Below are 27973 nucleotides of genomic sequence, written 5' to 3'. Positions count from 1 at the left end.
GTTGTGAGCCACCATGTAGTTGCTGGGAATTGAACTTAGGACCTTTGGAAGAACAGCCAGTGCTTTCAACCTCTGAGCTCTCCAGCCCCCACTAAATTTCTTTATCCTGATGACACTAAATTATTTTGTTTTATTCTCACAGTCACACCAGCTATAAATCACGTTAATTCACTTTTCGTTACCAATATTGGAGCCCACCCTAATCTCAGTGGCCAATCAATTCACAGTACATTTATAGACTTTTTGGGAGGGAGGGTTAGAAGCACAAGCTCAAAAAGAAAAGAAATCTTTGCTTTCCTTGTGCAGTGCTAACACGGCCAAGAACAAATGAACTCATGCTATCTGTAGGACTGAGACCACCCCGGCCCTCTCCTAGGCCCTTAAGGTAACACTAGTAGCCTAACTCTAGAACCCACTTCCTGGAAGAAGTGACACATACTCGGCAGAGGGTTTCAGTACAATTACGCCTCCTTGTGCACAGGGGATGTATTACACCAGGAAACTTTTCCAAATTGTACTGTACCTAATCTGCCTGAGATGAACTGTCCGGTTTCAGACTCTAGAATTTGAACCAGTATCGACCAAGTAAGTCCTGTTGAACTGGATTTCCCTTTCTCCACGCAGGTTGTTATTTCGAGGGCCCTGGAGTTTGCAGTGACCCTGAAGCATGCTGAAATCACGGAGAATCAGCTGTGATTACGTTAGGTGACCAAATACCCAGCTTGCAAAGACAGTTATCACTAGATGTGACTGGAGTCTGGCTCACAGCTGTTACTCCTGTGCATTGGAGTGAGACCTTGCTCCCTTCAGCTGAGGTCAGAAAACGTTTATTAATATTAAATCTTGGTAATATGACTACGGAAATACTGAAATTGCAGCCTAATACTACACATTTGCAGAATAATTGTGTGGACTGTCTGGTGATAAAATATTGAAGGGTATTATTGCTGGTTGATTGGAGAAATTAAATCCATTTAATCAACCTAAGATTGCAAGCTCCTCCTTGGTGCTTTTATGTATATTTCTTGCTTGCTTTTGTTATTTTTAATAGGCTGGGAGAAAACCTCCCAACATCAAGAAATAACTCAACGTTGAGCAGCTGTATTCAACATTATGTTACAAAATATGGTTAAACAAAAAAGAGGAAATTAAGGAGATTTGCTGAGCTAACATCAGCCCAGGACAATGCTTTTGCCAGACATCCCTTGAAAACAAGAGGATGTTTGCAGATTTTGGCAGAAAACTGCCTTCACACTCCAACAAGTACTTCCTCGGCCAGGCATCATGTTCTTTGCATTTATTTTCTGGGAAAAGGTTCAATTAGTAACATAAAATGCTGCTCTTTTTCCAGTAAAAAAAAAAAAAGCAAACACCAGCAGATCGGTATCTTCCACCCTGTGTATTTTGTACTCTGAGGCACAGCAGTATAATCTGGTTAAGAACACAGACTGAACTCTGCTCCTGGATAAGCTGAGTCCTTGGCTGTTCATTTCAGTGTCTGTGTCTCCTGGACCCTGATCATTCACACCGCATACGGAAGAATCAAATTAGACTTCTATCTATCACCTTTCACAAAAAAACTAACTTTAATTAAATGAATCAAATATCTAAACATGAAACCTGAAACACTAATATTGCTAGAAAAAAAAAATAGGCAGTACCCTGCATGACTTTCTGAATAGGACTCTCTTTGCCCAAGAATTGAGGCTAACAATTGAGAAGTGGAATTTTGTGAAACTAAAATGCTTCTGAGCATCTAGAGAAACAACCAGGTGAAGAGCAAGCCCATGAGTGAGAATCTCTGCCAGCTATACACCCGACAGAAGAAAAAATCTATTTTTAAAAAATGGACCTTAGACTTGAAGACAGGAAAAGAAGGAGAACAACAAGAAGACATATTAAACACACACACACACACACACACACACACACACACACACACCTTAATGATCCTTAGAAAGTAGAGAAACGCAAACCAAAACAACTTTGAAATTTCATCCTACCCCAGTAAGAATGTCAAAGATCAAAAACAACCAACAGCAAGTATGAAGAGGATGTGGAGGGAAGAGAACTTTAGTTCATTGTTGCTAAGATTGCAAACTGGTCCGGCCACCCTGAAATCAGTGTAGAGATTCCTAAAAAGTAAGAAGTCTACCATAGACCCGGCTATACCACGCCTTAACATACGCCCAAAGACTTGGCATCCTACTCCACAGAGTTATGAAACGGAAACAAACTAAATGTCCTTCAGCCAGCAAATGGATTATGAAAATGTGGTATGTATACATGATGGAAGACTATCCAAATGTAAAGGAAAAATAAAATCCTGAGCTTTGCTGGTAGATGAAACGAGCAAAGATCATATCGAGTGAAGAAACTCAGACCCAGAAAGAAATGTTGCATGTTCTTGGTTATCTGAGGTTCCTAGCTCCAAATCTTCACATGTGAGTACGTATCCTGGAGTAACTGCAGAAAACAGGGAAGCAGAAAGGGACCGTTGCCAGGGTTTGGGGAGGGGAGCAATAGAGGAAGAGCAGGATACAGTGATGTGAAGGGGAAAATGGAGACTGACGAGACTCTGATTAGGGAGAGAAGGGAGATAAGTACAGAAGGAGAGAGGAGGGTAAAAGAACAGCAAAGGTGTAGGAAAAGGTCATAACAAATCGTGCTGTTAGCTATCTACCTAACCTCCCTTTTCTGTATGTGCCTGGCGGGGTGGTGTAGTTTAAATGAAATTTCCCATCTTGGTTGATAACAATCCCACCACGGATCAAAGACCACCGAACCACGGTCGGCACGAGAAGACCTCTTGAGTTATTGGTCAGAATTGTCCAGAACTGTCCTGGAACGTGATAGCCTGTTGCTCTTGCCTGTCATTGTTCCTGGGAGGTAGAGCCGGGTCCCCACTGCTGGAGACACCAGAGGCCCCTAAGCTGCAGCCGACCTGAAGCGTCCTCCCTGAGGAAGCGTCCTCCCTGAGGAACCGTCTCCATTGTACCAGAAGGCAGCATGCACGCTTTCAAAGGAGGCAATCCTACCCAGCTGCAACCACAGCAGGGACCCTCACTGCACACACGCCTTGGCAGGAACCAGCAGCTTTCTAAAGGGCTTATGAGGAAAATCCCATCTGGAAACCTAGGCTGCTTCCGAGGACTCGTGAGGTCATGGACCTTGAGGAGAATCTACAACCACTTCACTAACCAGCATCATCCCCAACTTCATTCTGAATATCCGTCCTTAAGCCCACAGGTAAGTGTGGTCCTCTCCCCTCGACAGGAAACTTCTTTACAATAGGTGGAGACCGTTACAAAAACCCACAGCCAATCAAAATGCACACCTGTGGAAGCCAGTCCCCTCGGGTCACCTCCTGGGAGACACAGTCTTACAGCAAACTCCTGACACTCAGGCTCTTAAACTGTTTCTGTCCCTCTTCTGACACGTGCCCCGAGCCTCAGGTATTGGAGTGTTTTGTAGATGGATCAGAAGCCGCTCCATAAAGTCTCACCAGCCATGACTGCCTAAACATGAGCAGACCGAAGAAGACAATATGCTAATAATATACAGGTAATTATTCAGACGGAGCTAGTTGTGTTTAGAAATATGTATGTACATTTGTGTCACTGTTGGGGGCTGGGCTGGTGCTGTGTACTTTGCTGCTAATTCCTGACCCCCAAGATCTGGTTGCTGCCCAGACGAGCACATTCGCTTGTACTCCTGTCCTTGTCAAAGAAATTATTACTGTTTGACCAGTAGAAGCCAGTGCCTGGGCAGGGCTGAAGGAAGGCGGGCGTGACTAAGTTGGAGGGCTTTCGGGGCAAGGGACCCCCTACCCCCGCAATGGGTGAGCGTGGAGAGGAGCACGTGGCCAGATGACATGGATGGAAGAAAGCTGTCAGACGAGAGACTGAGCAAGAATTTATGAGATTATGGGTGGGAGGTTGCCCAGGCAGAAATTATTGGAGCAGATGGCATGGGGTGGGGGGTTGGGAGATAAATACAGCCCAGTGAGGCTGTTCTAACATCTATCAGGTGCCTGTGTCCTTGTAATGATTATAATAGCAGGTTTGCGGTACTGCCGCCATAATTAGAGGGCTAATAATAAACATGGTTAGACCCTACCGTTACTCTAACGGCAGCAGGACGCGTACAGACCTACGTGTTACAGCAATTAATGCAAGAAGGGGCCGTGAATTTGAAAGAGAGCAAGGAGGGGTGTGTGGGGGTATTTGGAGGGAGGAAAGGGGATGGGAAAATGATGTAATTGTAATCTTAAAAAAATGAAAGAGGGGTGGGGGCTGGAGAGATCGCGCCGCGGTTAAGAGCGCCGTCTGCTCTTCCGGGGCCCTGGGTTCAAGCCCCAGCACCCACAAGGCAGCTCACGACTGTCTGCAACTCCAGTTCCAGGGGGTCCGACACCCTCACACAGACGTACATTCAGGCGAACACAAATAAATTAAAAAAATAAATAAATAAAAAGAAGTCACAAAAAAAAAAAAATTAGGAAAACCCGCAACCAGTCAAACTGCAAAGCCGGGAGATGTGCACAGGACAGTCTCCGCGCTAGAGCTCAGGGAACATTTGCTTGGGTGTCCGGTACCAACGCCAGCCCTGGAAACAACGAGCCGTCGTGGCTGGTTAGACATGCTGTGCTCGCGTGTACGTCACAACGAAATGAAGAAGCGGCCGGAAGGAAAAACGGCGCCTTCTCCTCTCTCCTCTCCGCCGTGGCGGCGGCGCGGCCTGCCCGGCCCCGGCCCCGGCCCCGGCCCCGGGCCCGGCCCCGGCCCCGGCGGGTGGCTTCAGCCCACCGCGAACCGCCTTCGCCGCTCGCAGCCTCCGCGTTTCCGAGGCGCCGGAACCAGCCGGAACCAGCCGAGCAGCTTCGCGCTGGCGGTGACGTCGGCTACCCGGAAAACGCACTCTCCACCCGAAGGCGGCGGCTGAGGCGACAGGGTCTCTGTGGCGCAATCGGTTAGCGCGTTCGGCTGTTAACCGAAAGGTTGGTGGTTCAAGCCCACCCAGGGACGGTGCTCGGCTTTTACAAGAGATACGGGTCTTTCTTGTGTCCCCCAAGGGAAATGTTCCGAAAAGCTTGCTCTTATCTGAGAAAGGGGAGCAGGTGACCTCTTGCTATGTGTGTGTGGTCTTGGACAAGAGAAAACCTTCTATGCCAGCGATTTTTTTTTTCTTTTAAATCGCATTTCTCTATGCCAGGAAGATCTGCCAGCCTCCGCCTCCTGTAGGCTTCTATGCACACGTGCAATTCCTTTTTTTAAGTCTAGTGACTGTGCTTTCTTCTGTTGTAGCGTTACTTATTCTTTAAAATGAAGCTGTCTCCCTGCCTGTATGTTTACACAGTGTCCTGCAGCCCTTGTCTGTCAGTTGTACCAGCATTTCTAAGAGGCCGAGCCCCGGACTTACAAATGCTATGCCACAGAGATTACAGCAAACAACAAACCCTATAATTTTGCTTTCCACGGACTTGGAACCAGTTTATTCATTTTCTCTGTTAGGTGACACACGGCACCTAATGCCGTCTGTAGGTCTGTTCTGACTGGCAGTTGATCTGTTCTGAGGTATTCATTATGTTTCCGTTGTGGTACTTCCTGGTATTTGTACTGTGTTGAAAACCGGTTCCCGTTTTATCAAATGTATAAAAATCCTATGGACCAGTAGGTGTCAGTACGTGTCTATAACACGAATGTTCTCCTTTCACACTCGCCTCCCTTCAAGAAGCTTCTCCAAGACAGCCAGAGCTTCACAGAGGAACCCTGCCTCTAAATAAATAAATAAATAAATAAATAAATAAATAAATAAATAAATAATATAAAAACAACAAGACCCCAGTAGCTTCAGTCCAGCCCTCTACCTGAAGGTGATCGTGGAAAGAAAACAGTATCCTGGCTTCCAGTAGCTACCATGTTAGTACAATGGAGTTCTCAAGCATTAGAATAATTTTACAATTGCTTAAAGTGGGCTGGCGAAAGGCGGGAAGAGATATTCTGTCGTTATGTGGCAGTGAGTGAATATTTGGTCCGTCACAGGGACCACCATAGGATAAAATGAAGGCTTCTGGCAGCCATGGAAGCCAAGAATTAACAACCATTTGTATAACAGTTAGTTACAATTATAATTGAAGGCTTGGTTGTTAGAATGCAATTAGTCCTCTCAGGGTAGCCATTAATTTTAAGGGTTCTTCCTCTTCTCCTCCTTCTCCTTCTTCTCCTTCTTCTCCTTCTCCTCCTCCTCCTCCTCCTCCTCCTCCTCCTCCTCCTCCTCCTCTCTCCTCCTCCTTCTTGAAGGAATATAGATTAAATTCTGAGGGAAGTTTACTCTGGCAAGTTTGTTTATGATCTGGTACACCTATAGCTTTCAGGTTAGGAGTGTTAGAACAAACCTTATTTCATGAAATGGAAGCAAGAGGGAGGAAGGGGGGATGGAGCTGAGGTCCCGGTACCCTCATCAAGGGGTAAAGCTTCAATGGCCACACAACCTCGTAACCCAAAGCTGAAGACTAAGGCTAAGGCTGTTTTTTTGAGACAGGGCTCTGTAGACCAGGCTGGCCTCAGACTCACGGATGTGCCTGCCGGTGCCTCCCGAGGGCCGGCCTGGACTGAGACTTTTTCGCGCAGAGCCTCTGGGAGACACCTAAGATTCATCGTGAGCAGTCAAACGCCTTTCTGACGCTCACAGAGTCAGTGGCCCTGGACCAGGGACACAGCCCCCGGCCACTCCAACTTCTGAATTACAAGATGGCTCCTGTTTCTTGCTCTGTACTTAACAGGCAGGACCCTGCGGCGTTTGAATGGGTTTGGCCCCCACAGGCTGATGGGTCAAGGCCGTGGTCCTCCGGCCTCCGCCTCCAGAGTGCTGGGTTAGAGGTGTGGCCGTCACCACCTGACTTTTGACCTCTGCTGAAGCGCCCGTTTGTTAGAAGATGCGGAGCGCGCGGCTCCCGGGGTCGGCGGGTCGCCCCGGGCTCCCGGCTCACCAGGCCGCCGGCCGAGCGCCTCCCGCACCGTCTCTGTGGCGCAATCGGTTAGCGCGTTCGGCTGTTAACCGAAAGGTTGGTGGTTCGAGCCCACCCAGGGACGACAGGCTTTTGGTCCTTTCTTGGTGAACGGCCGCCGGGGGAGCCGGGCCCTGGCGCCTCCCGCCCCCACGTCCCCGCTTAGTGCCCGGAAGCGCGCACGAGCCGGGCCTCGGCGGAGGCGAAGCTCGCCCGTGGCTCGGGGCCTCCCCGCCGGGAGGCAGCGGCCGCGCCAGGCTCCTCCCCTTTTGGAGCTCCGGCCCCGGCGGGGAGCGCACGGACGGACGGACGCCCCGGGCGCAGCACCCCGCGGCCCCGCAGCGAGGCTCGGCCAACAGCGCCAGCGCGGAGCCTCTCCCGGCGCCGGCCGGTGGCTCGCCGTGATCGTATAGTGGTTAGTACTCTGCGTTGTGGCCGCAGCAACCTCGGTTCGAATCCGAGTCACGGCACTTTGGGCTGATTTCTGGTCTACATAGAAGCTGGATATTCCGCTTCTGGTCCCTCAACTCCCTGTGTCGCCGACCTGGCGAGGGGGTCTCCCGAGGGGAGTGCTGAGATCTCTAAATGCAGGGGACTGGAGACAGCGTCCGCTTCTCCTGGCTTTTTTTTTTTTTTTTTTTTTGACTTAAGTTTTGTTACTTCTTATCTTTAGAAATATTTTAGCTTCACCCCACTTTTTTCTTTTTCTTTCTTTCTCGCTCTGTCTCTATTTCCCTCCCTCCCCCCTCTCTCTCAATTGTTGGTTGGTTTTTCCAGATAGGGTTTCTCTGTATCCCCTTGGTTGTTTTGGACTCTCTTTGCAGACCAGGCTGGATTGCAGCTTTGCTGAATATATGGCAACGTCTAGGCTTTTTGAGATGGTAAGGAACCCAAGATGCGGGTTTGGCTGTGGTTTTATCTTTCGTTTCCACATGCAAGGAGCTGACAAGCTTTTTATGTGCACCGAGGCCCTTCCAGGATTGCCACGTGATACATTTAATCTTCGTAATGCTCATTTGTCAAGAAGATCAAGACATCCATTGGCCTTAGAAACTGACGATTAATAAGGACTTAAGACTTTGCCAGTTTTACTCTTGACCAACTAAACAAATGCCAAGCAGTCACTCCAGTTATGGTAAGTAGCCACTCTGAAATTGTGCCAGCTGGCTTTTTAAAGTAAACTTGGCACAAATGAGTTCTTTGAAAAAAAGTGTCTTTTGTGCAATTTCAGCTTCGTTACTTGCCACGTGGAAGGCCTGGGTGTTCTAAACTACTGGGCTGAGACCCTGGAAGATGAAGGGAGAGGAACCTCTCAGGGAGAGTGGGAAGATTGAACTCACACAGAAGAAGGCTGCTTGTGCTGTGTAAAGGCTGGGCATGCTGGCACTGCCCAGACCGCGTTTCCCCTCTCCCGGTTCCCCTCTCTTTGGCTTCTGCCACACTCCACTCAGTTTGGACTGCATGCCTGCCTCCTGAATAATGGGACCTATAGCTAACTCCAAATATTTGGAAATTGTAGGACAGCCTCCTGACTCCTAGTTCTGAGACTACAGAAACCTGGCAAACACGCCCTGAAGCCCAGTCAGCAGAAACAGGCTCCCCTGGTTTGTGAGGTGCTCACTAGCTGCCATGTCCAGCGTGCCTCTAAGGACAGACCTAACTGGGGCAGCGAGGACTGGGGCAGCGAGGGGATGAAGAGAAGACAGACAATTGGACGCACGGACAGGGAGCTAGGATCCGGGGGTTGGTGCTCTTGGAGAAACCGCAGCACCCTGGAAGCTCAGCATGTTTATTGTCTACGGTTGAACAGAGAGAGGGAGTTACTGTATACAGCTGAGCCGGGGGAAGAGAGGTCGGGTTTGGGCTGTGCAGCTGGATCAGGAGACAGGCTTGCAGGTTTTGGTTTGGTTTTGTTTTTGCGTTTTTTGTTGTTGTTGTTGTTTTTGTTTTTGTTTTTGTTTTTTTTGAGACAGGGTTTCTCTGTGTAGCCTTGGCTGTCCTGGAATTTACTCTGTAGACCAGGCTGGCCTTGAACTCTCAGAGAGTTTAGCTGATCTCTATAGGAGCAGTCTGTGTAGGGAGGCTGTCTTCAGGCTGTGACTTCTGGGGTGAGGGAGTGAGAGAGAGCTATGACGGACCTTTGCTGCACACCGTCTGAGCTCAGTTCCCCCACAGCCCCCTGAGACCCTCTAAGGGGAGGCCTTGCCGCTCAGAACTCCGCGTTCAGAGCCTCCTCTGATCTCACAATTAGCTCTGCATCTTTTCTGTAAATTAATAGGGCCATTTGTGTGACGGGGATTCCTGGAACTTCTTCAGTTTTCAGGAAGTATTCTGTGTGGGTAGGCAGATGATTCCTCAGAGGCTGGTAGGAGTGGGGTTAGGATTTCACACTTACTGAACGCTATCCTTTCATCAACTCTTAAAGCAAATTTACATGTCACAAATTCAATTGATTCAGTTCTGTAACCGAGGTTTCATTAATAAAGACACCAGAATATAAACGTCTTAAGTACGTTACCAACGGCTGTGTAGTTTGTAAGTGCAGAATCAAGGTTCAAGTCCAGGGCTGTGTTCCTGCCCTGTTCCGCTACCTCCTCACTGGCCATGTGGCCCAAGGATGGGCTTGAACTCCCGATGCCCTCGCGTCTCGCTTCAGGACACTTGTCATTCGTTGAAAACTAAGAATATAGTAATAGACCTAAGCAGCGGGGTCCCGAGTAATGGCTATGCTGCAGTGAAGTCTCGGAGACCAGCTCGGAGTCACCCCAACGACACACACCGCCTTGGCAAGGAGCGTTATTAGGTCGGGAATGTCGGCAGGTGGCAGGGTGTGTGGCCTTGTCCCGGAGATGTCCACGCAAGGTCACGGTGTGGGAGGGACGCTCAGGAGGCAGGGCCGGGGCGGGGGCGGAGGAGGAGCGGGGGGCCAGGGACAGAGGAGCAGGCCCTGGAGACCCCAGGAGCCCGCACGTCCTAGAGGAGCTGAGACAGCGGCGGAGAGCAGCAGCAGGCTGGCGCCAGGCGCGGCCTGTGCCTTCCGGGGCTGGGGGCTCGCTCGTCCCGCTGTGTCTACGCAGTGGCCCCTTCGGTGAACTCTGATTCCCAGCAGAGGCTGGACACCGGGCTCCGGGTCCACCCCGTCCGCGGCTCCTCCCCGGGCAGAACCGCCTGCGGCTGCCAGCCAGCGGCGCGACCTTCCCGCGGCCCGGGACACCGCGGCCTTCGGGCGCCCACGCCTCCCCTTCGGGAGCAGGAACCGCTGCCCGCGCCGTCGAGGAGGCGCCGAGCCCGTGTCCGGGGGAGCTCACACCCAGGGCGCCCTGCGGCCCGCGCCCGCCGGGCCCGGCAGAGCAGTGATCTCTGCCTGACCTGGGGGGTCCCCAAACGGATGGCAGCCAGCCCCGGGGCGCGCCTCGGCTCGGGCGGCGTCTGCGCGTGGGCGTAAATGTTCGCGTATTTGTAGCTATATGTGTGTATGTATGTATGTATGTATGTATCTATCTATAGTGTGTGTGTGTATATACTAGAATTTATATTATATATTATATTATATATTAATTATCATATTATATCATAGTATATTAATTACATTATATTTTATATTAATTATGTCATTATATTATATTATAGTACATTATATTATATTATATTTATTATAGTATATTATTTATTATAGTAATTATATCATTATATTATATTTATTATATTAATTATTATATTATATTATTATATCATATTATTTATTATATCAATTATGTTATATTTATTATATTAATTATATTTATTATAATATTATATATATATATAAAATCTTGTAGCTGGTAAGCGCCCACGAGCACCGAGCAGCCGCTGGCGCCCGGGAAAGCAGCGCCCGCGGCCCCCGCCCCGGGGCGGCTCACGGCCCCGCGCAGGCCCGGCCTTCTCCTGCGAGGCTCCGCTGGGGACCCCTGGGCAGGGCCGCCGCCGCTCGACCGAGGAGCCGCCCTGTCCGGCGGAGACGGCGGGGCCGCGACTCTCGGGTCCCTCCAGGGCACCCGGGCGTGCGGTTTCTGTAGCGTAGCGGTCATCACGTTCGCCTCACACGCGAAAGGTCCCCGGTTCGAAACCGGGCGGAAACAGGCCTTTTTCTTTGCTATGCAAAAGGCTGGCGTGGGGGAAAGAGAAGACAAAGCAGCAGCAGTTAACGAGGCCTCCTTCCTCCTGTCTCCGTTTGCCATCAGCTTCGAGAGCCCCTGCTCGCTCTGCTCCTGCGTTGACACCCGCTGCTGCTTTGGGCCTAACAGAGGCTTAGCGTTTCAGACGCCATCTTAACCTCCAGTTTTTGGGCCCTGCTTTCCAGAGCCGATCAGATGAACGGCCACTTACAGACGCTCCGTCCGGCTAGCCAAAAGGACGCCACGTTGCTTCCTACCCCTGGGGACTTGGCGTTTCGCTACCTGGGCGTTCCCTGGGCGCAGCCTGTTGCCTTCAGTTGGCTTTGCTATCGGGCTGCCAGTTGGTTCCAGTTTCAGGAGCAGGCCGACCTCGTAGCCTGGCTGCTGGGCGCGGACTGTGGTCCTGGACTGTCAGTTCCTGTTGAGCGTCCGATGAACATCTGCTGAGCCCAGTCCGGGGTCCGAGTGAGCAGTGAGTGGCTGTTCCAGAACCCGCAGCATCACCACCCCCTCCTGGAGCCCCTCGTCCCCAGCCTCCTCCCTTCCTCTGACACCCGCACAGGGGAGTTGGGCGGCCTCGTGACGTGCTTCTTATTTGTTTACTCTTCCCGTTCAAACGCACAGACGATGCAAGGCTTCTTCTGCTGACCAGCACCGCTGACCTGGGCCCCTCCTGGCAGGGCCAGGGCCCCCCCTGCTCGGCTGCGGCGGGGGGCTGGCAGAAGCTGGGAAAAGGCGAGGGGGTTGGAGTCGTGAAAAGAAGGCAGGAGAGAGAAACAGGTCAGAGGCACGGGGCAGGTCCAGAGGCGAAACTGTATTCAGCTCGGAAGAAGGAGAGAAAGACAGCAGAGGGAGACCAGGCCCCGCGGCCTAAGACAGTAATGCGGTTAATAAATAAATAAATAAATGTTTGTGAATTTCAAAGCGAAAGCCACTGAAAACCAGGGGATTGGTGTTTGGGACCCCTGGCGGTTCTGACCTGAGACCCGGGGGTGCCCTGCCCTCCCCTGGGCCCACTGGGACTAACTCGGGCCCCTTTGGCTTGACTTTCAATCCACAGCGGTCAGAGATCCTGCAGCCGTGATCCCGGCAAGAGGAGGGGACGCGGGGCCCAGCAGGTGCCAGGACTGCAGGTCTCCGTGGGGTGATTGGTCAGCGCGGTCAGCTGCTCAACCCAAAGGTTGGCGGTTCGAGCCCCGAGGCCTTCCTCGGTCCTTCTCTGCGCTGGGAGCTCATGGGTCTCCCCACCCGTGTTCATTTTTGCGAACAGGGTAAAGCAGGGCTAAGTCAACCGAGAAGTCTGCGGCCGGTGGAACCCAAACTATACTTTGGTTTTGGGAAGTTTTCCTGCCTTGTTTTTGCAACCCACGTCTGTCCCCTTTCCACGTACTTTTGACTTTCGATCACGTGGTTCAATTGTCACAAATAACAGCCGTCAAGGGCCATTGCTCGTGTCTTTCTTCCCACAGGTGTGCTTTTATCCCACTTGAGTTATGCATGTAAACTTGTGTTTAAAGTCTGCTGTTTTCTAAGGGGATGGACGGGACGACAGCGATGCCCTGCCGGCCGTTTTACTGGCGTCGGTTTCCAGCGTGGACGCCGTCTGCCGAGCATCCTGTGTGCAAACAGGTTCGGGCCGAGGCAGCCACTTTCAGCCGGAAGCCTTGGCTCTGGTTGTGGGCGATGCTGAGGGATGGTCCCTCCGCCTCGACGCCCCCCTCCTGGTCCTTTAAAGGCCCGCCACTGCTCTTCGTGGGGTTTGTGTGTGCCAGCACTTATTCCTCCGACTGCCGTAAGGATTTTTTTTTTCTTTAGTGATTAGTTTTATCCGTTTAATTCTATGTGTTTAGGTGTGGCTTTCCTCAAGTGCCCGGGGCTGTTCAGAGCCTTAGGTCGGTGGGTTAATAATTCTCATTAAAAAAAAAAAAAAAAAAAAAAAATCAGTCACTGTTCCTTCAAAAACTGTTCCCGTTCTCCTGAGGTGCATTCGGGAAGCTCAGGCGCTGGCTAGCTTCTAACAGCTGCCCTGTTGTTTACTGACGCTCTTTCATCAACCTTCTTTTCTCCTGGTTTTCTAAGGCAGGGTTTCTCTGCGGCCGTGGCTGTGTTGGAACCCGCTTTGTAGACCATGCTGGCCCGGAACTCAGAGAGCCACCAGCCTCCGATCAAAGGCGGGCACCACCACCACGCCCCGACAAACTTTTATCATTATTAGTATTTTACTTCCAAGTGGCTCCTGTGGCTTGGCATTCCCTAATCTTTCCTCCATTTAGTAGCTTACTCTCTGTTAATTCTACAAGGTAACTCTACTATCTCAGATGTTATTTTCAACTCTGAAGGTTAATTCAGGTCATTCCAATTTTTATATGGTCTGTGCCCTTGAACTTGTGAAATAGTTATATAACAGTTTCATGTGGATCGAGACGGGCTCTGGGATGGGCTTACACTCCCCTTTCATTCGGTCTTTTTAAAGGATTCATCGTTCTTTTATTTTTGCAATTTGTACTTCTTTCTCATTGCTCCTGAGCTGTCTTCTGAGCCAAGCTGTCCGCGTTTCCTCTGTTCTGATTGTTTAAATCCCATCCTGCTCATGTAGTCTGTAAGGACTGTGACCAGGTTTCCAAGTCACCGCCTCCAGCCCTGAAGCCACAAAAACGAAGAAACCACACTTGAACCCCGTGTGTGAGGAAGAAACCACACTTGAACCCCGTGTGTGAGGAAGGGAGCTGTGCCCACTGCTGTGGACTTGAACCCCGTGTGTGAGGAAGGGAGCTGTGCCCACTGCTGTGGGAGTGAAACAGGACCCCAGTGCAAACTAGGACCCAGTCTTGCCCCTGGCACCCAGGGAGGTGTCGGGCTAATATCCACAAACTCACTTCACTGGCTGACTGACCCTGAGGTCACCTCAGCTCACCTGAAGAGAAAGGGATGTGAACTCACACCCTTCCTGAGCACGGAAATGAAATGAAAGAAAAGTGCCCTTCCTCCAACTAAACAGAGAGGTCCCACCGAGATTTGAACTCGGATCGCTGGATTCAGAGTCCAGAGTGCTAACCATTACACCATGGAACCCACAGACACTGCAGTGTCCTATTATCACATAGTTGTGTAAGAAGACATGTATCATTTATCTGTTTTCCTGTTGACTGGTTTTGTGCACTTTGTCCTATCTTCCCCTCAGTAAATGAGAAACTGAAGCCAAGTCCTCTCTGGTCTTAAAAACCAGACATGAGCCCCCATCAGAAGCATGTGTTCCCTCACCACACTTTTCTGCAGCGACACTCATTCTATTCCTCCTCCTCCCAGGAGGCTCGGTGACGAAAGGGTGTGACCTGCACTTCCTGTCTCCTGCCGAAGACACCTGGCACCTATGACGACGATTCACAGTGCCCACCAGCAGGAAGGGCCGGAGGGACCTTGGTGAATTTCTTCCTAAATGGTTACATGCTTCGTTTGGCTTGAGTTTTTCCTGTAGACATGTACATGCGTATTTATTGAACAAGATACGGATCGGTGACGTTTAAGGTTGTTAAACACTCAGACTAGAGCACAGTTGCCTGGAATCCATCTCTGCTGACCAAGCTAGAAGGCTTGGCTCTGACATTTAGACATGCTGTGTTCTGGTGTTGAGTATCTTTTTTTTTTTTTTTTTTTGAAGGAGGGGACAGGGTTTCTCTGTGTAGCCTTGGCTGTCCTGTACTCACTTTGTAGACCAGGCTGGCCTCCAGTCTGCCTCTGTCTCCCAGAGTGCTGGGATCACAGGCGTGTGTCACCACACCCAGCTTCATTGATTCCATCTTTATTTCCCTTATTGTAATTGAAAAATTTTGTTTTTAAAGTAGATACTATCCAAAGGTATCCAAACTGCCCACTGCAGGGCCATAGGACATCTGTATTGAAGGCCTCATAAAAACACTAGATAGAAATCAATATTACATCCCAAAATAGTAACAGTAAGGAAAGAGTAAATTTACAGAAATAATCTCCAGGAAGATAAACTCCTCTTCATTTAGGTTTTCATTAGGAATTATTTGATCATTCATTTGCAATTCTGGCAGAATGAAGGCAATTTTGCACTTGGGGGACAAGAGAGGAATCTATAAAGTGATCATAAGAAACAAAACCAAATCAAACCAAACCAAAGAAGAAATTATGTTTGATTGATTACAATGGAATCTACCTAACTGGAAACTACCTAGTTAGTCCTTTTGGATTGGCAAAGTCTCTGGTTTTATTTAGAGTTGGCCTGGACTGTTTGGTTTGGAGTTAGGCAAACACATAAAATCTGGCTTTGTAGGCCAAGCTACAAATTCAGTTCCTGTCTCACCCTCCAGGGTGCTGGGGTCACAGGTGTGCACAGCCAGTTTTCACTGTTTACCCTGGGCCCCCCTTCCCTGTTCTTCACATAACATCTTTTGTTGGGGGGGTGCTTTGACGTAAGCACCATTCTCAGTCAACGTCAGTCAGACTCACCGAAGAAGGCTTTGTTCTGCCGTGCACCTTGATCGATGCTGCTCAAACCACAACGAGTCCATGTGGCTACTGGGCACAGAGGCCACACACACTTAAACATTTGAGAGAATGAAGCACAGCAGAAAGATTCCAGCGACGTCGGTGAAGAGGAAAATGGCAAAAGGCCGCAGCATGGACCCTCACCTAAGCCCCCACCAAACCAAACCGCTGAAAAACAAGGCTGATGGTCAAACGTTAACATTAAGCTCAGGAGAGTTTTAAATGCGAACTTGAGCACGTTTTCCTGGTTGGACTTTGAATGTCTCCAGTTATGGCATGGGACAGTCTCTGGATGGCCCATAGAGTACACTAAAGAGTTTCCTCTGCCTTTACAACAGAATTTCCAGATCTATCTTGTGGTGTTTCAGGAACTGGGCTCATTATAGTGGGAGGCTCGTGAGCAGGACCAGAGCCTGACATTTCCAGGAATGCACCTAGAAATACATCCTCTATTGAACTTGTATTTTCTTTCTAAAGTTGCCTAAATTTTTTCTTATGCGGCCTCAGAAATAATCTTTGTTTGCAAAAATAGGGCTAGTTTCCTCACATTTGTACTAGTGTTTATATGAATGCGGCAAGAAAACGATGGCCTGGCAGGGCATGATGGCATCTTCAACCCAGGAGGCAGAGGCAGGGCTCCAGTCTCGTCTAGACAGAGGGCTTCTGGGTAGTTAGGGTTACACAGTGAGATCTTGTCTCCTAGAACTGCAGCGACAGGCCACTGTTTCAGACCATGAGGGTTCTGGGAATCAAACCCAGGTCCTCTGGGAACAGTAGCCAGGGCTCCTAACTGCTGGGTAGTCCCTCCAGCCCCACGTGGTATGATTTTAACTTTAGAAAAAACATGTTCATCCTTTCAGTGAATTTCTTGGAAGAAGGAGCCATTTAGGTTTACAGATGCTTTGAAAAGAGAGCAAATCAAACAGTGAACTCTGTGGAAAGGGAAGACATAGAAGGGCCATGGTAACAGCCGGGTCACGCTGTAACAGGTGTAACACGCTGTAACATGGTAACAGGTGGCTCACGCCTGTGGCCCCAAAGCCTCATGCAGGCCAGGGACTTAACCGACCACTCAGCTTTGTTGCCAGCCCACACACCATTTCCTATCTGATACCACTTCCATGCAAATTAAATATGTAATGTAAGTAGTGGCTATTTTTATAAGGAAAAGAATAGTTTTCTGTTTTTGTTTGTTTGTTTGAGGTGGGATGTAGCTCTGGCTGGCCTGGTACTCACTGAGATCCTTCTGACTCTGCCTGCACAGTGCTGGGACTAAAGGAGTGAGCCCCAAGTCTGTTGGAAATGTAATTCATTTTTTGAGATAGTCTCTGTGCCCTTTAGAAATCTGCAAAATAGTCAGATATCAGAAGATTTCACTTAGAGCTTGACGTTAGGACATTTGTTTAAAAAATATCAACAGTTAGGCATGGTGGCCCATACCTTTAATCCCAGCAGATTAAAGGAGGATCTTTGTGTTCAAGGCCGAGGGAACCCAACAGCACCGGGACTGGGACATTTTGTCCGTCTCCAGACGGGGTCTTCGTAACGCGGCTCTGGCTGCCCGGACCGCCCTCTGTCAGGCTGGCCCGGAGCCCTCTCCAGCCACAGGCCTCCTGTGAGTGGCGGGGCTTCCGAATTGTGGCTGTGCTGGAGGGGGGCGGCATCAGGAAGGCTGGGAGCCGCTGCTCCGAAGGGAGAGACGGGGAGCAGCAGGCCGAGGAGGAGGAAGAAAGGGCGTGTGGATGGCAGAGCCCACGTGGCTGTCGTTGAGGCCGAAGAGGACGGCAGCTCCCGCCCTCGGCCAGCCCGGGCGGCATCCATGGGGACATGAGGGGCGGCGCAGAGGCTGTGCAGGGCCTGGCCACACGCGACGATCGCGGGGTGTTTGAGGTCTGATCTTTAGTGTCCGCCTTTGTCTGAGAAGACGTTCTTCTACATGCCACGTGACCCCATCATTGTTCCCTGGTGGTCCAGTGGCTAGGATTCAGCGCTTTCACCGCTGCGGCCCGGGTTCGATTCCCGGTCAGGGAAGCTCTTTTGCCTTTGGTTTGACCACAAGCACAAGACTCCTATACCCTAGTACTCCACCAAGATCCAACAAGGCCTGGAAAAGCCAGCGAGAGCTTAACTCCTCACCGAATCGCTTTCACAAGTTTTCACTTCAAATATCAGTTCCAACAGCTCTCTTCCCAAAACAAGAGAGAGAACGGGGGCTAGAGAGAGGCCTCAGAGCTGAAAACTGCTTGTTGCTCTTGCGGAACGGCCCGGGGTTCAGTTCCCAGCAACCACGTGACTCACAACTGTGGGCTCCAAAGGACCTGCTTTCCAGGCAACAAGCCTGGGTATCGGCGATGCGTGTGTGCTCACGTGTACACGTGAATCTTAAAAAGAATACGACCTGTTTCTCTTCTCTGCAGGACAATACAGCAGGACTTACCAGACACAAAAATAAGCAAATACTTTGATCGATCAATCGCTTTTTCAGAACTATCATATGTGTAATGTATTCTTATTATGATTATATTATGATATGAATATTCTATAGAGAGAGCCGAGTTCCTGTGCATGGATTAGGGAATTTTAAAATACATAGTACTCTATCCACACCATAAAAGAACTTGCAGTTTTTAAAGGGCTGTTACAAGCGATGGGACGGGCGTTTCTGACAGCTTCTTCTCCTTCTCCTCTTCCTCCTCTTCCTCCTCCTTCTCCTCCTCCTCCTCCTCCACCTCCTCTCCTCTTCCTTCTTCTTCTTCTTCTTCTCCTCCTCCTCCTCCTCCTCCTTCTTCTTTATGGTTGCTGGGAATTGCATTCAGGATCTTTGGAAGAACAGCCATGAATGCTCTTAACCTTTGAGCCATCTCTCCAACTCAGGTTCTTTTTATTTTTTTTAATTATGTGTAAAATATCTCAGTGGAATCTATGTCTGTGCACCACGTTTGCCTCCCATTCTGGAAGGCCAGAGAAGGGTACTGGATCTTCCGGAACTGGAGTTGGCCAGAGAAGGGTACTGGATCTTCTGGAACTGGAGTTAGGGACACTGGAATCAGGACAGCTGTGAGCTGCCGTGTGGGTGGGTCCGGGATATCTGCCGAGGCTCCTCAACGCTGAGCCATCTCAACAGCTGTACGTTAAAAACAAAACAACAGAAAAAACCTGTTCTAGCAGGGTATGGTGGTGCGTGTCCTTAGCCTCAGCACTAGGGAAGCAGAGAGAGAGAGGAGAGAGAGGAAGGAAGAACCCTATTCCAAGTTTGACCTATATTTATGTGTTGATTAACCTTCACTTTTCAACTTGACTGGATTAAAATATCACCATGGAGGCCACCTCTAGATGTGTCTGTGGACGTGTTTCCAGACAGGTTTAGCTGAGGAAGGAAGAGCCATCCTAACGTGGGCAGACGCAGCTCTCAGCAGAGGCCTGCACGGCTACAGAGGAGAAGACTGCTGCTCGCTCTCTTCGAGGCTGCAGCGCGGGCCCCTGCCACTGGGCCTTTCCACCATGGTGACCTGTTACCCTCAAACCGGAAGCCAGGCTAAGCCGGGCCTCCTGAAGAACCTGTTCTCGGATGTTTTAGCACAGGACGTAAACACCACAGGGAGCTGTTTAGTTTTGGTGACAACCGGTGCAGAAACACTGCTACTCCCGCTTCAAAACGCAGAAAGGTAGGTGCAGAGAGCCGCAGTGACGGGTTTAAAGACACACACACACACACACACACACACACACACACACACACATACACACACACCCGGGAGGGGTCCACTGAGGCCCCCCTCAAGTCTGAAGCCTCCCCGTAGAAGGCTGCAGCTCCCCAGCAGCGCGCAGCTTTAAAACCCCACAAACTTCCCAGGATGTTGATGTTCTGAGTGGGTCTTTCTCAACGGTCACTGGGCTCGGGGGAGCGGAGAGCAGAAGATGACAGTTATGGTCACCGTATGTCCTAGGGACACGGAATGGCCAAGCCCTAGTCCTTCCTGGACCAGTCACAGTCTAAATACGCCTGTGGAGCAGGATTGACAGGGTCGCGGGCGCTGGAAACCCGCTCGGAGGTCTCCTGCAGCTGCGTTCTCTCCGCCGAGCCTGCTGCTGCCTCTCTCCATTGGGGCCCAATTTCGCTGCCCTTCTGGGTCTCCTCAGACAGGGAAGAAACAGCGCAGGAGGCAGGAGATCACCTGAACCCAGCGGCGAGGAACTCACCGTCAGGGCTCTCACGCCTTCCCCAAGGCCAGTCAGCGAGCATCATCAGGAGGCCTTCAGGGACGCATTGGTGGTTCAATGGTAGAATTCTCGCCTCCCACGCGGGTGACCCGGGTTCGATTCCCGGCCAATGCAGCCTGAGCAAACTCTTTTTTAAGCTGTTGTCGCCACACAGAAGGCTCTCGCGCTGGCGTCAGCGACCCCGGGACCCTCAGCAGGCTCCCTAGGCCCGAGACGCCCCTCGGGTGGCGCCGTCCAGCCCCGGCTGCTCTGGAGCTCGCTGTGTAAATCAGGCCGACCTGGAGAGAGACCCTCCAGCCTGACTCCGGACAAACCCGACAGTCTGCCTCCTCCCAGCAGGAGGTGCCACTGAACCCTTCTGTAGGGTTTCTGCCCGCCGCCTCATCTTCTCTGTGCTTGCAGGGGCGGTGTGAAGCCGTCCTCTGCCTCAGGTGTTGAGTGGAAATAGGAAGAATTGAAAAGAACTGGGTGGAAGCGGTGAGAGACGCGCTTTGTACCTGGAGTCCAGGTGAGGGCAGGACCTACCGGCTTGGGCCTCTGAGAGTCAGGGTCGCTGTTAACACTTCCAGCTAAAGAGAGCCCAAAAGGACGGCCCCAGTACCATGGGGAACTGAGTCCCAGACTGCATTGGCCGGGAATCGAACCCGGGTCACCCGCGTGGGAGGCGAGAATTCTACCATTGAACCACCAATGCGTCCCCGATGGGGCAGGATGGCTGCACTTGAGGAAAAGTCGTGAGAGGCCTGGATCTGCCTTTTCTACTGGAAAGCAAGTGTAAGTCAGTGCATCCTCCCACATTCAGCATTTCCCAGGGCTGACGAAAAGCCAGAGTCTTCTCAGCTCTCCGCCTGTGTGCCTGTCGCCGTGTGTGCTCCGTCGACGAGGAGCGGGAGCTCTGGAGTCGTTTCCCACTCGGCTGGCGACGCCCAGGCGAAGAGAAGAGGAAATGGAAGAGGAGGAAGTGGTGGTGGGTGGAGGAAGAGGAGGAAGGGGAAGAACAGGAAGAGGAACGGATCCGGCCCAGGGTTGCATTAACCTAAGCCCCACGGGAGGCGCCTGGCGCAGAGCCTGGGTCTTTGCATCCTGCGCTTGCTGCAGCCAGGAAGACAACCGCGCTTCTCGAGTTTGCCGGCCCTGCCGCTGTGCACACACCGGCTTCCTTCCTCGCCCTGTCCTGGGCCAATGGCAGCACATGGGAAAAAGGTGTGAGGATCCATCCATCTCTGTTTCTTTATTGAATGGCAGACAGTAACCCAGTATCTCCGCACGAGGTTTTCTTGTTGTCTTGTTTGTTTGTTTGTTTGCTTGCTTCAGTGAGGAGGAAATGCCCTCCTAAGGGCTAGGCTGTGAAAAGGTCCAAGTCCCCTCAAGCTCCGATCTGGGCATGGCTTACAGAATTCCTTCCATGCCACGACCCTGAGGCTTCAGCTCATTCGAAGGGAAATGCCAGTTCCGGCTCAAAGTCACGGTTCTGAAAAGCCTTCCTCGAACTTTACCAGACCGAAGCAAGAATGCCAGCAAAGTCCAGGTTAGAGAACCCAATGAGTTTATCAGGGTTACAGGAAGGGGGATGAGGGCCGACCCTGTTGAAAGCCAGAAGCCTGGAGTTCATTCCTTTTAGAACGCCCGGGTCCTAAGGAGTCCACACACCCCACCCCACCCCCCGCCCCAGCAGGGACTGTTTCAACCAGGAGGAAGTTGCTTCATCACTCCAAGCGGGGATGAGCACAGACCACAGATACTAATGCTGATCGCTTTAAACAGAAAGTTTCGGGCACAGCAGAGCCCTTCAGGAACTGCCGCTGTTTTCTGTGGCATCCTGTTCACTCAGCTCCAAGAAGACTGGCCAGAGAGAACTCTCGGGCTTCCGCCACACTGCTTGTTCAAGGGGAAGAAAGTCTTCATAGTTATAGTGGTCTTGCTCCTCCCTTGCTCTCCTTTTGTCTTCACAAAGCCTGCTTTCCTTTCAGCAGTTGACGGAAATGCTCCAGGGCTGGTGTTTGCCTCCCTGCTGGCAGCGGGCTGGAGCTTGGGGCTTAGCAGTGGAACCCTCCAGAGAGACAGTGTTACATCCAGAAATGCCCAGCGGTCCTCTTCACCTCCATCTCTACAGGCTGATAGGTGTTCAGGGTCTCAGAACCAAGCAGTTTCTCCTGAGGCCTGCTGAGCTCCATCTTGCCCAAAGTACCGCTGCAGAGCAGCGTGACTGGGGCTGCCGAGAACTCAAACAGGAACGGCTGGCTGACCAAAGGGAAATGGCTTGAATTCTACACCAGGACATCAGGGAGAACCATGAGTCTTTGGGGATGATGGGGGACCATGCTCGCCCTCTCCCCTGGTTTCCCCATTTACTAAAAGCACAATGAAGATGGGGGGAGTGAATCCTGGACCACTGCCTTCTTACTTGATTAAACATTTTAAATTCATGCCCTTGTATTGCAAAGAGAAAGAAAATGGCCGAAGGAATAAGTCTTCAGCGTGCAAACCCTCTTTCACCTACAGTTATCATTAATTGCTGGGTAGCTCCAAGTCAAAAGACTGCAGAAAAGTGTCACAGATGGCGCCAGGATGTCCGTCTGTCCGCTGGAGAATGCAGTAATCACAGCACACGCTAATGCTTGGAAAGGTTTTAGAGGCCCGATTTTGAGGTCCAAGGCTTTTCTTTCTGGTTGTTCTGGAAAGCCTTCCCTGAAGTTTACGAAACCAAAGTAAGAATGCCACCAAAGTCCGTGTGTTAATAAATCAGTACACGTTGCTGGGGGATGTAGAGCCCTCTCTCCATTGGATACGCTTTTCACTCTTAGGTACAGACTGCGCCTCATGTGTGGCGTTGAGCGAACGTTGATGAGAACTCTGAAAAGGAAGTACCTGCCACCCTCTCCTCGACTGCACTCAAATGACAAAAGCCCACGTCTTCACGTCAAACGACCTGATGGGTGCTTTCCCTGCTGGCTGATCTGTGTTTGTACTTTTATGCTAGCACAGTTGACTTTTGGACAGCTTGCTTTTTAAAACTGCCAGTCTGTAACTCCCTGTGTGGGCCAGGCTGGCCCCATTTCATCTACAGATCTGCCTGCCTCTCGGTGCTGAGACTAAAGGTACATAGCAGCCACTCTTCCCAGCTAATTTCCTGCCACGTACACCGCAGGTCCAGATGGTTTCGTTTAAAGCTTTGTGGGTTTTGCCGAAAGTGCAAACTACGGCAGAGGTGCTCACCCTTCCTAATGCTGCGATCCTGTAACACAGTTCCTCCTTCGGTGATGACCGCCAAACCTGAAATCTTTTTCATTGCTACTTCCTAACTGTGATGTTGCTGCTGTTATAAGTCATTATGAAATCGTGTCTTTTCTGATGGTCTTAGGCGACCACTGTGAAAGAGCTGCACAACCCTCCCCCCCAGTGGCGAAGCCATGCTCTGCGCTCTTAAGGTACTGGCGATTCTCCACCACCTGCCTGGTATAGGTGGCTAGTTGGGGGTTTAAGATAATTCAGTAAGAAGGTCCCAACAGCGCTTTCCGGCAGTGACAAGGGCACTGAAGCAGGTGGGGTGGGCTAATAGCTTGTAGTGCCAGTCCAGGGCAGTCCCCGTTAGTTAGGCATAGTCTGTGTGACTCAGGAGAGGCCTACGTGGACTGCAGGTCACACAAGGCCTGGGTTTAGGAGAGTGTGGACAGAATGAATGTCTGTGAGCTGGACACAGGCCCTGTTCAGGGCTCAGATGACCCAGTTGTCCTGACGCTTCCCACTGTGATTTATTTTCCTCGAACACAGCCAGCCACCCCAGCAATGGCAGTCCATGGCAAGTTCCCAATCCTCTTGCACAGTGTAGAGGCTTCATGCTCTGGGTGGGCTCTGGGATTTTGAAAGAAACGGCTGAACCCTTTGGGCCTGGCTGACTCAACTCAAGGCTGCTGGGTGCCTCCCCATTGGGTTCACTGAGAAACCAAAGAATTAAAAATTAGTGGGTATTGGTTTATAAGCCTGAACAAAGTCCAGCCAAGTGGAGACATGTCCAGCCACCTGGGGAAAGGAACTAGCTTTACCGAATTCTTTTCCTGCCCACTAGAGATACAGTTGCTAGGAAACCAGCCCAGATGGTCAGGCCAGAACCGATTATGGTCTTGGCACCTAAAGCAAACCAATCATTTCAAAAGTCAGTTTCCCTTACCCAATTGTGTAACGCCAAGGCATGTAATTCCCTGCTTGTGTTTTTTCCCTTTAAAAACTTTGTTCCCCAGACTGGAGGGCTGCACTCCTCTTCAACCAGGGAGGTTGTTGTGACCCAGGCTCGAGCTTGTAATAAAACTCGGCTGTGTTTCGCAGCAGAGTCAATTCCTGATATATTTTTTTTTGGGTGGGGGGGGTGTCTCACAAACTGTGAAGCCTTAAAAGTCAATGGTGAGCTTGCTGGGTCAGGCTGCTTTGAGAGGCCAATCAACCTCCATACTGCCCAGACAGAAACTCTACCCTTTTACATGTTTATCAACATAGCACATCGATCATCCACGGACTAGTGCTGTGTGAGTGGCCACAGAAGCCCTGCAAAGCTTGGAGTCCTCCCCACCCTCCTCCTCCAGCCTCTGTTCTTTCTTTCTCTTTCCTCCTCCTTTTTGATTTTTCAAGATAGGGTTTGTCTGTGTAGCCTTGGCTGTCCTGAACTCACAGAGATCCACCTGCCTCTGCCTCCCTGAGTGCTGGGATCACAGACAGGTGCTGCCTCACCTGGTTCTTCCTTCTCTGTCACGATGTACCCTGCAAATCTGAAAGGCACAGAGAGGATACAGCTTGGGTTTGACTTCAACCTTAGCACACTTAATTCCTTGCACTATAACTAAGACCAGGTTAACTTTTACCTAAAACCAGGAAATACTAGAGGGAGGGGGAAGGAAGGTTCTGGAGACACTGTTCACAGGAGAAGTTTCAGTTATCGGAAGAGGATGTTATCTTATATCTTACACAATGCCTGGGGGTGGGGGTGGGCCCTGTGTCCAACCTGGAGCCACACCTAGTGGACATGAGCCCACCCTAGAGATTTAGAGAGGGCAGAGAGGCCTGCCCTCTCTCTGCACTTGCCTAAGCTCAGGATGACCATCGGTTGGAGCACTGGCCTCTGTCCTGGGACTTTATGTCCTCGGGAGAGTGGGAGCACAGCACTCCCATGGACAGAGACAAGGTAAAGATTTCTAACACGCTTCTGGGAGTGAGGGTCTCACATCTCCACAGTTTCTCCATGGGGCTGCTTTTTCTGTTTATTAGACTATAACCACACATGAAACATACATATACAAACAGACACATACAAACACACATACACGCACACATACAAACACATGTGCATACACACACACACGCAAAACACACATACATATGCAACATATACATACACCCATGCAACACACATAAAAACTGGCCCATGTGTACACACAGATCACAGATATACACACAGACACACACACATGCAGACATGCACACAGGCAGACACAGGCCCATGTAGACTCTCTAACACACACACACACACACACACACACACACACACACACACCAGCTGTGGGTGCCATGGCTTCCTGCCTCCCCGCCCACACCTGCCCTTCTGTCCAGCCCCATCCTCTTCCTATCATCTCCTTCTGACTCTGCCCTCCTCCACACCACTGCTGCCTCCCTGTCTGGATCCCTGTTCTCTGCGCTGACCCACACTCATCTCGCTGCCCCTGACTACCCTCTCGGGGGTTTCCTTCCTGCCTCACATTTGCTGTCTACACTGGGCTTCCTCTTCTTTCCTGTCTCCTCAGCTCTCAGCCTCTGCTATAGCTCTACCTGTGGAGCTGTTTCTTTGGGCCCTTCTCTCCTTGCTCCTCTCACATTTGACGAAGCGTGCTGACGGGACACAGGCCTGTTGTGAGGGACCATGACTGCACACACAGCTCTTCAGCGGTGGCTTGCACCTGCTTTCTGTGTGGACTCTGAATGGCGGCTGGCACCGGCCACTCCTGGGCTGTGGGATCCAGAAGCCGAGTCCCGAGTCCCCAGCAGGTCTGCTCCTCAGGGAGCGTCAGAGAGCCTGCTGCAGCATTCACTCTTCAGTCTGCTCGGCACAAGGGAAACCCTGGCTGAGGTCCTGCCTCCAAAGCTGCCCAGATAACACCTTCCTAGTTTCCCAGTGGAGGACAGTGAGCAGAGGGAGGCCTGGCCTTCCACCTGGAACAGAGGACAGTGATGACAGCAAAGCCACCTGCTGACAACGCAAGTTCATTATCACCACAGAAGAGCGTCCGTCTGGGGAGGAAGCAGGTGAAGCAGGGGATTCAGACACGGGCTCTGATGAACAGACGGTGGAGAAGAACATGACTGGGCCAGAGGTCTGTGGTGCACCGCTAGCACTCAGGGAAACCCAGCCCCCTCCTCCCTCCTCCGTGTTCCTGTCTCCCGTGGTGAGGATGTTTCTCCAGTGGTGAGGATATTCCTCCCTTCTGGAGCTTAGTGAGGGCCCCTGCTTTGAGAAAGCTGTGAAGTTCTATTCACCTCACAGAGCAAATCATCTCAGTTATGGTGTGGGACCCCAGCTGAAGCTGGGTCACTGTTTGAGACTCCCACTGGAACCTGACATGGGATCTAATTTCACTCCATGACAGGCTTCAGTTTCTTGTCAAAAGGGAGCAGGCCTAAGTTCCCATCTCCAGAAATAAGTCGACATTTACAGAAGATGGGCAGCCAATCAGCAGGCCGCCTGATCATCTGCTGGACGGACCCTCTGCTGGCCATCTAGCATGAAAAGGTAAGTTGCTTAACTGCCGGTTTAGAAATAGCCCGTCTTATGATTAACTCATGACTGACTGCTGACCGGTCCAAAAAGGTTGCCCTTGCTTTTTGCCAGGGCTTACATGTTTAAATGCTCCAATCATATTAAGAAGGACCTAACCCACCCTGGAATTCCCGTCAAGTACCAATAAAAGAAGCCTGTGAGCTTAGTCAGGGTCTTTGCCATTTTGCTTTGCAGAGGTGAGGACCCCAGCACACTGGATTTCTGTAGAATAAAACCCTCCTGGATGTTTGCAGACTATCTGAGTCTGAGGTGCTTTCTTCAGCAAGCTTCCTAATAAGGTCTCTAACAGTGGAACAGGGAACACACCCAAGTGGGGTGACTAGCCAGGGAATTTCCCTAGGGTTACTTCCAGAAGCAGAAACAACTCAAACCCAGCGCCCGTCACAGCACGGATGGCACTCACAAAAGCTGGCGCCCCAGAGCACACTGCACAGCCTGCAGCTCCACAGGCAGGCACTGCGCTTGCCAGCAGCTCCCGAGGTCTGAGAGTGTCGCACAGCCCTTACGGCTCAAGTCTATGCTGTGGAGGGAGTGTCCCGAGAATCTGCTCAGTTTCAGGGACTTCCTGAAGCTACTGAGTTGTTTACCCCTTCGGCTTCGATACATGATACAATGTTTCACTTCACCTCCTGTGATACAGTGTTTCACTTCATCTCCCGTGATACAGTGTTTCACTTCATCCCCCGTGATACAGTGTTTCACTTCATCTCCCATGATACAATGTTTCACTTCATCTCCCCTTAAAACCTGTGTCTCAACTTCCCCTGAGAACAGCTGTTTCCCTTCAGCCTCACACCCTGTCTCTTGATGAGAGTCTCTCCAATATGGAAGGTTTTAATCTCCCAGGAACAGCTACACAGCCCCTCTCCCTTGAGGTCTTGGCACCTGCTTCCGGAGAGAGAGGCGAGGGAGTGAGTACCCTTACAGCTTCTCCTTAACATGGTTAAAGTACCAAGGAGCCATGTTTTGGGCCAGTGTGTCCCAAATCCGTTTTACTTAGGATGCAAACCCTTGATTCCAAATACAATGACTTTAGTGGTTAATTTTATGTGCTTACATTATACATAGGAATGAGTTTGTACTCACTAGACATTTTCCCCTCTCAAGTGTATTATGAAAACGACAGTCCTCTTAACACTTCAAAGTGCCTTCTGAGAAACGCCGTTATTCAAGCCAGGTGCGGTGGCACACGCCTGTAATCCCAGCACTCTGGGAGGCAGAGGCAGGGGATCTCAGGCCAGCCTGATTTATAAGGCG

At 50.8% G+C, this 27973-nt stretch overlaps 8 non-coding genes across 8 annotated transcripts; 6 read left to right on the top strand and 2 right to left on the bottom strand.

Moving 5' to 3' along the window:
- Positions 1-4953: 4953 nt before the first annotated feature.
- Positions 4954-5027, top strand: Trnan-guu (transfer RNA asparagine (anticodon GUU)). The gene has a single exon. It is a non-coding gene; the product is annotated as a tRNA-Asn (tRNA).
- A 1993-nt stretch (positions 5028-7020) lies between these two features.
- Positions 7021-7094, top strand: Trnan-guu (transfer RNA asparagine (anticodon GUU)). The gene has a single exon. It is a non-coding gene; the product is annotated as a tRNA-Asn (tRNA).
- A 313-nt stretch (positions 7095-7407) lies between these two features.
- Positions 7408-7479, top strand: Trnah-gug (transfer RNA histidin (anticodon GUG)). The gene has a single exon. It is a non-coding gene; the product is annotated as a tRNA-His (tRNA).
- A 3575-nt stretch (positions 7480-11054) lies between these two features.
- Positions 11055-11127, top strand: Trnav-cac (transfer RNA valine (anticodon CAC)). The gene has a single exon. It is a non-coding gene; the product is annotated as a tRNA-Val (tRNA).
- A 3036-nt stretch (positions 11128-14163) lies between these two features.
- Positions 14164-14235, bottom strand: Trnaq-cug (transfer RNA glutamine (anticodon CUG)). Its single transcript has one exon. It is a non-coding gene; the product is annotated as a tRNA-Gln (tRNA).
- A 3399-nt stretch (positions 14236-17634) lies between these two features.
- Trnae-uuc (transfer RNA glutamic acid (anticodon UUC)) lies at positions 17635-17706 on the top strand. Its single transcript has one exon. It is a non-coding gene; the product is annotated as a tRNA-Glu (tRNA).
- A 2233-nt stretch (positions 17707-19939) lies between these two features.
- Trnag-ccc (transfer RNA glycine (anticodon CCC)) lies at positions 19940-20010 on the top strand. The gene has a single exon. It is a non-coding gene; the product is annotated as a tRNA-Gly (tRNA).
- A 509-nt stretch (positions 20011-20519) lies between these two features.
- Trnag-ccc (transfer RNA glycine (anticodon CCC)) lies at positions 20520-20590 on the bottom strand. Its single transcript has one exon. It is a non-coding gene; the product is annotated as a tRNA-Gly (tRNA).
- Positions 20591-27973: the final 7383 nt, after the last annotated feature.

Source organism: Psammomys obesus, unplaced genomic scaffold (genome assembly GCF_907164565.1).
Source record: "Psammomys obesus unplaced genomic scaffold, mPsaObe1.curated_primary_1811, whole genome shotgun sequence".
Classification (NCBI taxonomy): domain Eukaryota; kingdom Metazoa; phylum Chordata; class Mammalia; order Rodentia; family Muridae; genus Psammomys; species Psammomys obesus.
Note: the sequence above shows the minus strand (reverse complement) of the source record. Positions and strands in the feature narration are given on the sequence as shown.